Source organism: Parasteatoda tepidariorum, chromosome 4, assembly GCF_982258835.1.
Source record: "Parasteatoda tepidariorum strain Cologne lab strain chromosome 4, Ptep-v5.0, whole genome shotgun sequence".
Lineage (NCBI taxonomy): Eukaryota > Metazoa > Arthropoda > Arachnida > Araneae > Theridiidae > Parasteatoda > Parasteatoda tepidariorum.
The window spans coordinates 74,237,628-74,250,086 of NC_141758.1; positions in this window are offsets into that span (position 1 = coordinate 74,237,628).

Genomic DNA, 12,459 nt, shown 5'->3' on the forward strand with positions numbered 1-12,459 from the left:
CTTTTTCTGGTGCGATTATTTTAAAACAGCTTTTTTTTAGTCTTTTTTGACAATTATTTTTCGAGAGCAGGTAACTTGGTAAACTGAAAATAAATTAACATATATTTTCTTATTTTTTTAAATTGTTTTGGTTATTATTTTTTTTACATCAGTTCTATAACTTTATATGGTTTACTTGATGTATTTATTTTTGTCATGGATTTTTAAAAAAAAAAAAGTAACGGAGTTTTAGCGTTTTGATTAATTCTTAATTAAACCGAACACTTAGACTTACTTTAAAAATGTTTTTGAAACTTATGAAATAGTAATGCTTTTTCAGCGAATAATATGCTATATCAATAACTGTTGTAATTTTACTGTATATCAATGGCTGTTGCAGCAAGTTATTCATGAATGTAAATTTAAGTCTTTTCATTTTTTTAAAAACAAAATCAATCATTTTACAGCGCAATCATTTAACGCAATTATACCAGTGAAATATTGGTTCCTTTTCTCCTTTTCTAAACCAGTGTCTTCAAGGCACCACACTGATGAAATGCTCGAACTTTTCACTTGATTGCTTAGCCCATATGAGTTGCAATTTTTTTCTTTCAAATTATGAATGAATAAGATCAAATGATTATTTGTTTTTATTTTTTAAGCTTACACTGAATTGAATATTCTAATATAATAAAAATGCAACACACACTTGCATTAAAATTCTTAGTGTTACTGTTTTTTAATTTTATTTCTTAATGGGTAAGAGTCATGCAAATATCTAATATATATAATTCTCTTACGTGGCTTCCAAATTTTGGCTGTATTTCTTTTCCGCCGGTGGCAGCGTTTGCTTTGTTTTGTTTACGTTACTATTTCTCTTACACGGCGAATCGACCAATGATTGCCGCTAAGCAATCGCTGAGGTGGCTCAACATATAGCGCTTTTAAAAACGGAAACTGAAATAACCAGAGAGCATCAGCTGCGGCAATCTCATACTATTAAGCTAGGTAGAAGTGAGTAGTCTTTGTCAATAGATCTCTATTTTAGTATTCTGTCGAAAGCGCTTTTTTTTCACGAATTTATATATTACGAATTTATTTGACGATTTTTGATTTATATCACGAATTATACTATAGCACATTTCTAATAGGTTTAACGAATTACATGTCATTTATTTGAATTCATATTTATTTCAATGACTTAGTATTTACTAAAAAGATGTAATTTTTTTTAAAAAAAAAAGTTTTTATATGGATTTGAATGATTGTTTTGAATTCTTAGAATTTTGTGCATTTGCAATGTACCTAAGTTAGAAGCGAGCGAAGCGAGGTTGGTTTGCGAAGCAAACCATATAAGATTGCGTGGCAATTTTCGGGGGTTGGCGAGGGTTGGCGGGGGTTGGCGCGCAGGGGGCGCAGCCCACTAGTGTTAAAAAAAAACGTAATGCTTTTGTAATAATAATACTTCTTTTTATATTTGCATGTTCTTATTGTATATATATACATTTAAAAATTCTTTATTTTTATTTTGCCTCTCAAAAACTTACACGACAATGGTTTTTATCCAGCGGGTTTCTTTGTTATAATTAATTGTTACACAAAAAAAAAATGCAAAAGGAAACGAAATATGGACAACAAATGAAATAATTGATTAGTTTGCAGCAACAATCTAATGATATAAATTTTTTTCAAACATATGTTATTGATAACTTAACTTTAAAACCTGCAATAGCTACGCATGTTATTACAATTACCATTTAGAATAAGTAAGAAACACTTTAGTTCATGATAATTTTCCTCGTAATTTTACTTTGCTTAAACCCAGCATCCACTCATATCCATCATTATCACCACTCAGATGATAAAAGTATAGGTAATAATGATCATGATTCCGAAGCTACACACCGATTTCCTAGATTGGAGAATGCGGGCAATTCTCATCATCATCACCTTCGTGGTTTGTCTTTAAGACTTCAACATGAAAATAAATATGAACCTGCTACTTCCGGGAAACACCGTCATAAAACGGACCCTTCAAGGTACCACAATAAAAATGAACACCTTTTTTCAAGACATCACCATGATAGTATAAAGGAACACCGTTTGTCAAGACACCGCCATAATACTATGAAAAAATCATCATCTTATCAAAAGAAGTTATTGAGACAGAAAGGTAGTAGAGCTGCTGATCAAAAATATCATAAGCAAGAGCATTTTCAAGAACCTAAACAAGCAGGGCTAGAACACAAAAATTCTAAAGAACATGATAGCAAAGAGAAATATGAGAGAAATGTACGTGAATCTGAAATGATAATGCATAGACCAGAAAATACGGAAGTTGATGGTATAAAAGAAAGAACAAGATATGCTTTACGATTGCCAATTTCCTTTTCTGATTTAGAGTTAAAACCAAGCAAAGAACAACTTTCAGGAGATCCTGTCAACGACACTAATTTATTTCGGCTTAAGATAATTCTTATAATTATTGCAGCGCTAAGCTTATCCGCCATATTTGTTTTAGTTATCGGCGGCTGTTTCTGCTCGTCAAGGCATAAGAAAACATACGCTTATCCAGTCTCAAATGCATCAGAGTCTCAACCTAGTTTAAGTACTTATGGCCACTGCGTTAAAGGTGAACACAATGCAATAGTCTGTAATACTGACGCAGCCATTGATATCTGGAGAAATTTTACAGGCAATAATTATAGCGATGGTGATTCGATAAAGAAGAGTAAGAGGCTGGAACGGAAGACTTGCATTTATTGCAATGCTGTAGAGAAAAAGAAGAGCAAATCTCAATCCAAAGTACAGTCCAAGAGTTCGAAAATTGATGATTCTTCTCATAAAGTCAATTCTTCTACTTCATCAGAATCAAGTAGTCCTTTGAGAATTGCCCCCAAAAGACCACCTTCTAAAGCAATTTTTGGTGATTTTAGCGAATGCACTTTTGATTCACATGCTATACCTCAATCTTTGAAGAATTATCGCAATTATCTATCTCATCAAAAAAATGCTGCCAATTGTGTCAGCTTGAAAACGTAAATTTTCGGATTCTTTTAATGGTCATCCGCCTCTCTCAATAGTTTGATGGAACAGCATACTGCTTTGATAATTCAAGGGAATTTTTTAATAGCGATGGAACTTTAACCGACTGTACTGTTAGTTTGATGAGGAAAGTCTCAATAAGATATCATTATTAGTTTGCAAGTGCATAGAATAAATTTCAAAAGTCTTGAAAATTTTTTAATGATGCAGTTGATTTTTTTTCATTATTGAAAAGCATATTGTGCTTAAAATTGAAGAGATTAAAATATAATAATAAGGGCTGATAGAATTTAGTAAACCGTTGCATAGAGTATAAATAATTTTTTCTTTTTCAAATAAAAGTGAATAACACAAATTAACTGTACATATTAGTAAAACTTTTTCAATAAAATAAATAGTTGAATTAGACAAAAGGAGAATATTTTTTCCTAACACCTTTATTAATTTATTTGTTTACTTTTTTTTAAAGACAATTATAGAAAATGAGATTTTATTTTATAACTGACATGAAAAAAAACCGACTCAATTCTGAGTTTACGACGATCAATGTTCAACTCCGTACCCTTGTAATTTTGAACCGAACTCAGAAAACAAGGAAACTCCTGGATCAAGCATTTGAACAAATTAGCCTTAGTGGAAGACTTTTTGATGAAACTCACCCACATTTGCGTTACATGGAGGGAAAAACAACGAAACTCACCTATGGTTAGCTCGATGGCAAGGGGATTATGACAGTCATGATTCTTCCCTCTCTAGGATATTTCACATTAGCATAGTAATCGGTGCTTGAAGTGAATAGAATTCGTACCAACTAACCACCGCTGGGATTTGAACCTAGGTCACTTTATTGGGAGAACAACGCTCTATCCCTTGAGCTACTTCTGCTTGACACTAATGATTGCTACGTTAATAATAAGCGATTTCTGATACATATTAAATTTCGTTTTATTTTTTCACTTTCTTTAAGTTCACTTTATTTTTCAATTTTTTTAATTTAATTATTGCTTTCCTTATTGCTACGAACTGAGTTTAAGTTCAGGCAAAATTATCTGAAATTTTTATTTTCTTTTGCAATATTCCTCTTAACATACGCGTTTAACAACATAATCTAATATATTTTCTAAATTTAGATTAAAGTAATTTTTAGTTTTAATGTCATTAACGACAATAATTGAGTAAATAAAATTATATAAAATGTAGCGAATTATTTCCAATAAACTCGAAAAATAAAAAGGGATTTATTATGAGTTAATTTAAAAAAAAGACAAAGTCCTTTATTTCGTTAAGAATCGCCAAATATACAATTTTAACTGTAACCAATGACTCTATATGCTTGTATTTGCAATGCATTTGCCTAGTTAATCACCAGATAAACTATTCTAATTGCAAAATTCTAATTAAAACGCATTGACTCGTTGTCTAACAATCTAAAAATTGCCAAGCATACTAATTTGACTACAAGTAATTAACAATCTTTTTAACCCTTGTAATGTGTGCAGGTCGCTAAAAAAAGCTAACATTTATTTAATTTTGCCAATTCATTACTGTTTTTTGATTGAAACAACGTATGTTGTATATCTTGATAAAATCTTGCTTTTAAATAAATGAAATTAATCCAGATTTCAACCTATGATTTTCCCCCCATCTTATTTATTTCTTAACTGATTGCTTCAACAGAAATATTGCTGTTATTTAATCGAAATATTTAGAGTAAAAGAAAAAAAATATCAAGAAATTTTCAATTTAAATAACAAATTTTCTTTCTCCTTTTTCATAGGTGGCAAAAAATAATAAAAAAGTAGCTATAAAACAATTGCTCTTATATCACCTTCCGAAATTGTTGAAACTATACTTTCATAACATGAGGGAATTCGTGAGAAATTCTTTATTAAAACTGAGTAAGTAGGTCATAAGCGAAAATTCAAAATTCTTGTCGTGATGGTATCGTCATTAACTGTTTAAACTACTAAATCGACTCATTTTCAACCCTTTCCCGCCAAGAACAATATGAAGAATCATGCATTTTTGAAGGTAAACAAAATCCATCACCCACAATATTTTCTTGGTGGATCTAGGTCATCTTAATTATGGAGATTGAATTTCCAGAGAAAATCAGCCTTTCCGTGAAACACTGGGTTTCTTACAATAAGCTTTGTTTCTGCTAATCGTAGTAAATTTAAATAAAATGTCCAGTGAAAAAGTTGAGTTACATAATATTATTATTCAGTTTTTGTTGAACATGACATTTTTAGAAGTTTAACAAAGCGTGATATGAAGTACAGCGTGCAAATCAAGAAGCAGAGCTTCCGAATAATTTTTTAAACTTCTGATAATTTCTGTTTATCAAAAATCATCAGAAATTGATAATTTCTGATAATTTTTGCTTCTGAATAATTGAGGGCTTTTGATTAATTTTGACTGAATTTTCTCATTCTAATATGCTATCTTAATGGATTTAGGGGTTGTCCTTCAATATGCGAATTAATTTGTTCAAAAGCTATTTTGATTTGCAAAATCAGGAAACGATCAATCTGGTTTAAAAATAAAGTGTAAATCTAAAAATCGTTTAAAGGGAATTAACCATTGTTAAAGGGTAGGACAATATTTTATCATTTTAATTTATGCGAAAATTAATTAATTAATTAATCAATTTAATTTTTTTTAATTTTCAAATTAAGTTTTCTCAAGCAAATAAACAATGAAATTACTTCAAAGATATTTAAAATTAAAATATGATATTGCGATTACTACTACCATAATAATAATTTATAAATTAAAATTTATAAATTCACAATTTATAAATTTACAATTTATAAACTTACAATTTATAAATTTACAAGTTATAAATTTACAATTTATAAATTATGCAATGGAGTGACGTGGTATAAAAGTGCACAATTATTGTGCTCTTACTAATAGAAGCAAAAATTTTTCATCATTGTTAGAACATGATATGAATATAATTTTAAGATATAGAGGCAGTTTATATTTCATATTTATGGATTACACTGGAGGGAAGAGATGGGTTAAAGAGGGTATAGGTAGGTTTTATTTTCTTTAGCTTAATGGAATAAAACCAATCACAAGTCGATTGGCTATATAGTTTAAAAGATATTAAAATTATATGCAGTATAAAAAGTACAGTTTGGTAATTATAAATATTTACGCATCTGATATTGCTCTCTAAACTAAGCGTAGTAATGTTTATGTATTTTTTAAGCTGAAAAATGAAATTAAAACCAAAACTTAATAATTATAAGAGCAATAAAGGTTTCGTGTGAACAAAGTATAATTTCATAATTTTTAGTAATATTTATTTATGCATCTGACATTGCTATGTATAGACAAATGAGGCATTTTTTCCCTGCATAGTTTCTAACGTTAAAACCTATAATGTCAAAACTTTATGCGTGAATTTTATTTGAAATAGTATTAAAAAATACATGGAAATAATGTCTTAGTTGTTGAAATAGCAAGCTCAGATAAGTAAATTGGTATAAGTACGAGACTCTACTTATAAAAAATATTAAGCATTAATTCTATTAAATTGCAGAGTCAGACGTATAAATAGGTCTGAATTCACAGTTGTTTAGATAGCAATATTTGAGTCCATCCTCTTCTCATCTCTCCTGTAAAACCTTCAAAGCGAGAAGTATGAAGTACTTGAATATCTTAAATCATGTTCCAAAAATGATAAAAATTTTGCGCTAGTATCACAAGATGCTGAATTTTTTAAATTTTTGCTAAGCTAAAATTAATATGAACACTTGATTAAGTTGTAGTTAATCTCTCAAACTTGATAAATTAAGAAAAAAATAAATAAATACTTTTCTGACAATATTCTTGTTAACATAGAAAAAAGTTTTTATTGATTTATATATTTTGAATATTGAAAGTTTAAAAATCATTTATGTGGATCTCAATCTTAAGCATTTATAATTTATAATTTGTATTTTTTTGTTTTCTTCTATATTTAATGACTTGTTTTAAATAGCAAATTATGGCTTGCCTTGTGCCCCATCTTTTCGCAATAACCTTAAGTACGTCAATTTCAGAAAAATAAAATTCAATATGGCATTTATAGTTTAGCGTTAAGGGTTTCTGAAACTCAATGCTTCGTTTTTAATTTTCAAAAATATATTTAACATTTTTGATCCACTTTTTCCTTTAATAACAACGGCAGACTCTTTAATCCACGAGTACTAAAAGGGAAGTTTTAAAATCAGCTAAATAGGTCAAAAGTCATACAGCGTGTTAAAAATTTTCCCCTAATACAGGTTTAAAAGCAATTTGTCCTGAGTAGATATAATAGCCACTTTGTATTAAATAGCCTGATTAATAATAAAAGTTTATCTAAAGCTTCTATGCACTTCATAAATTAATTAACTCTCACATTTTAACGTCATGCAATACCTACATATGTTTTCATACGGGCAATTAATAGAATAACGCTTTGTTCGGTAAAGCGATCGCGTGTGCTTATACAAAATACGCGCTGTTTATTATTATTTTGCGTGAGGCACACGCGTGTGTTTGAAGATCACAGCATCCCTTAATTATTTTTTTCCTGCCTCGCCGCACCGCCAAGAAGAAAAGGGATCGAACTGTAGAAATGAAAAGTTAGGCAGGTGAAAAAGAGCCAAGGGTAAAAAGTGCCCTTATCTTGACTGCTCGTGCAACAGATGCTTTAAGAGGGAGAATAAAAAGATTGTAGCACTTATCGATTATATTCCGACATAAAAACTAAAACTCTTATTACTTTATTTCTTTTTACAAATGTCTGCGCTAAGAGATGCCGTGACTTATGGTAATGGAAGTTGGCGGTTTTTGTATCTGCTGTTGGCGGTTGTCACGACTATAAAGATTTGATGGGACGCCGTTAACTAGCTTGCTTTGAGATAAAGTAGTGTCTTATTTGACGGTTGGTTGATGAAATATGTTGCTTAATTTTATTGTCTTTAGCGATGATCTAGTTCCCAGTTAAGCTAAAAAAGTTTTTAAAAAAATTACAAAAAAGTTGTTTTTGAAGTTATATTTCTTATGCGACTTCCAACAAGGTTGCGTTAAACGTTTAACGCTAGATTTTTATTGGCCGGGAAATCACGCGGTAGGATCCAGTTTTCCCTCATTCATTTCCATATTGTTTTGGTTCTCACTAGCATAAAAATAATAAAAGTCATAAAAGTATTGTTTTTATATAAATAATTTTTTAGTTTGTTTTGATACACATATAATTTAATAGGGTAGTATTTTTTATTTTCAAATTTAGTGGATAACAATTGTAAAAAATGAGCGAGAACAATCCCACGGACAATGCGACGGATTTAAGGCTATGTAAAGGTACGTCTCTTGTGAATATCAATTGATTGTTAGGTTTTCTCTTCTGAAATTACATTATGACGCATTCACATACATTATTAATGCAAATACATTTTCCATGGCGAGACGATGAGGCAACGACAAGCACTTCCATTGGTTCAAGAGGGAAAAATGCACAATATTACCGTGATTACAGAGCACGGAAGCGAGCGGAGCAGGAAAAAGAGCCGTTGAATAGAACTAGTGATCCTTCTACGACTGCTGATTCTTCTACAATTAACGTCGCAGGTTGCGAAGTTTAGCTTCTTCGGCGAGGAGGGACTCCACGCACTATTTTTTTTTCCCTTCACCTTTTGGGAAAATGGGTGTTTTTTGGGGGGTTTTCATGTCCGCACACTTCTTGACTGGATCAACTTCAACTTTATAATCACAAATAAACAGTTGTAAGTGTCATAAAAAACCAGGCTAACATAAATGTTATTTAAAAAAGCAATACAATAATATCACATAAAAAAAAATATAGACAGTGTGAAACTTCTTGGAGTTGATTGTTTACGGACTGAGTTTTTCCTTTTCCCATTTTTTTTTCTCTAAAGTGCATTTTTAATATTTCTACGCAATATATATATTTTTGTTTTGGTTAATGCCGGGCACTTGGGTCTATTTCCCATTAGCCTTAGAAATGCCAGAATTGCTACTCTCTTATCATTACTCAGTGAGCACCTATGGCTAAGCCACGGAGGTGGAGTAGCGTCGCCCACGTCCTGTTTATAGGGAGGGTCACATTCACACAAAAGGAAGGGCATAGAACACAGAGAGAGAGAGAAAGAAACATCCATGCCCTCAGCGGGATTCGAACCCGCAACTATCGACTCCGCAGTCAGGCACGCTAACCCCTCGGCCACCTGGTCGGCTTTCTACATAATATTAAAATAAAGTATTTTTAGGTTAATTTTATGTTTAACTTATTCATAGTTACTCTCTTTACGGTGATTTTAAGATAAATATAAATACCGAAAAAGAAAAATAATTTTATAACGTCTTCAGAAAAGTTTTTTTTTTTTTCCTCATTTAGGACTTTTATAAAGTTTACCTCAGTGGATGTCACTATTTTTTTTGTTTTCAGATTTTAATTTCGAATATTGTAGGAACAGGATGCTACAGAAATAAAAATTTGTAAACTTAAAATATTAAAATATGTGAACATTCTATTAAAAAAGTATAAGAAACATTCTAAAATAAAATAGAAAATTTTAAAACTACGTTTTTTATTTTTTAAGAGGACAAAAACAGACAAAAATAATTACTTATTTTAGTCAGACCTGAAATAAATTTTTAAAAAAATGTAGGGCGCATCAATTTCGTATCATGTTTCTATCACCTTCGTAGATCCTTCCCCTTCCTTCATCTCTGTTAATCTGCCCACAACCTTTTCTTATTTTGGATCAGACAAAAAGAAAATTATTTTATCTTTTTACTTAAAAAACGAAGTTTTTATTTCATGTTATGTTATTTCGTTTAAATTAAACTGATGTGAAATTTTTGCGGAAATTAAACCAATACGTAGAAAAAATACGTGGACTTAGTGCATTGGACTTAGTGCATCTTGGAATCTCCAACGGAAAAAATCTCCAATTAAGTTGGGAGAGATAATGCGCCTGTAGCTCATTTATACCTTGGTATTAGCGAAATATCCCCGTTTCCATAAAAAGGGAATAAATTTCGATTGACGATAAATTCTCTTTATAGTGCACACATCAGACAAATTGCATTATTATTAGGCGCAGAAGTGCTGTCTAAAATTTCAGCTCTCTAGCTATTCGGAAAAAGGATGAGAATTTTAAGAGACGATGAATTGTATGTAACGATAAAATTACGATATCTGCTATTTAACGACAAAAGGACGATACATTTTGCTTGTAGAGGTCAGGAAATGATAGTATCTTATATTGTCATTAGGCATGGAAGTGCATTTGAACTTCAAGCAAAAGCTACACATATGCAAAGGATGGAGTGACTAGACTTGAATCTCATGTATTGGATACTCTTGGAAAAGCAATTACAACTGGTCGTCCCTCCACCAGAAATCTCTCTAACATAGGAATTGGATTTATTGTCCCATGACCACAGATTTATTTGTAAGAACCAAAATATTTGCCAATCTGGAAAAAAACATAACAACTAATAGTAGGACCTGCATTGTCGAGATATTTTCCTTTAAAATTTCTATTTGATTTAGCTCTCAACTTTTTCACTTATCATGACGATTACCATGTTGACTTTTCTCAGATTTATCTTTTAAAGCAAATGCAGTTTGCTAATGCAGTTTTTACTTTATAAAGTATTTTATTTTATTTAATAACCAACGTTGAACAGCCGACCCAATTCAGAGTTTACAACTATCAATGTTCAACTCCGTAGCATTGTAATTTTAAAACTGAATCAAAAGAGAGAAGACAAGGGAATCCATCTGGATCAAGCATTGGTAGAAACTAGCCTTTGTGGAGGATAAACCTGCCTTTTCTTAACATTGAGAGGAAAACTGCAAAGACCTGCCACAGATAGCCCAAAAGCAAGGGACTCTAACCCATGATCACTCTAACATTGGGGATATTTAGCGTCATTATTATTGTCGGTGCGAGCCAGGTTACAAAATTAATATCGAGCAGCCATTGTTCAGATTCGAATCTGGGCGACCTCATCGAGAGGCGAACGTTCTATCCCCTGAGCCACAATGTCTCATCATCAAGTTTTTTATTTTATTCCTAAAACAGGTATTGTACAACCGACACAATTCTGAGTTTACTACTAGCAATGCTCAACTTCGTATCTTTGAAATTTCGAACCCAAGGAAACTCCTGAATCAAACATTGGAACAAACTAACCTTAGTGGAGAACTTTTAGATTACATGGGACACATTTTCGTTACATTTAGAGGAAAACCACGAAAACCTCACATGGTTAGCCTGATGGCGAGGAAACTCTAATCTATTATCCGTCTGCCAGTGAGGATACCTTACGCCAGCACTGTGGTCAGTGGGAGCCGGTTGCGGAATTTGTATCAATCAGCCTTCAATGGAATTCGAACCAAGGTCACCTCATAAGGAGTCTAGTGGTTAATCTTATTTGATTCGGCTTTTTATTTTATTCAATACTAGTAAATACTGGTAAAATATACAATACTGGTAAAAACTGGTACCTTTCAATACAGATAAAATTATTCAGTGAAACAATTATGAGACTATCACAGCTGATCCTCATTGGGAGAGGAAGGGGGTGAAACAGTAAGCTAAGACTAGTTATTTGCAATGTCTGTTTTTTTTAAAGATGAATTTGACTGTAATTAACAAAGAAATTCATAGTATCTTTGTTCGTCATCAGCATAAAATTAAAAAAGAAAACACTGGTATATAGAATTAAATTATAAATTTGTACCTTATTTAACGGTATTTACCAGCGATATTCACTTATCATCTATTTTTAATACTTTTATTAAATGGATTCTGATTTTTTTATTACTCAAAACTAAAGGCTTGAAATTAAATGTGTTCTTTAAATATAATACAACCTTTTTTTTTGCCCTCAATTATTATTTACATATTTTTACCTTCTCAAAAACCAATGTGTCGCTAACGCCAAAAACTGACTTAACAATTTTTAACTTAACAATAAACGTCACTAACTTATTAAACTTACTGATAATATTTTGCAGAAGCAATTACATAACTATTTGAATAATTTGAATAGTTTTAATGAAGTAAGCTAGATTTAAATCAAATTCCTGAAAATAAAGCTATTTACATAATAAGAATACTTGCTTCGAGAACCGGATTTAAACTTATGTAAAAATATTTTCTCATCGCGTTTCTAAATTCCTATTTTATTAATTAAAGTTCCACAAAAAATGTTAATGAAAAATAACGTTTATTTTTATTAAACCTTGAAAACGTGAATTTGTTTACTGAAATTACAAATGACTAAGCTTACATTTCATTTAAGTTACTTGAATTTTGATTTAGAAGAATAATTTCATCGGTCTTTTATTTGGATTAAATTCCAGAAAAAGACTAGCAGTAACATTTAAATATGCAAAAATTTTCAATAGTAGAAGGAAAT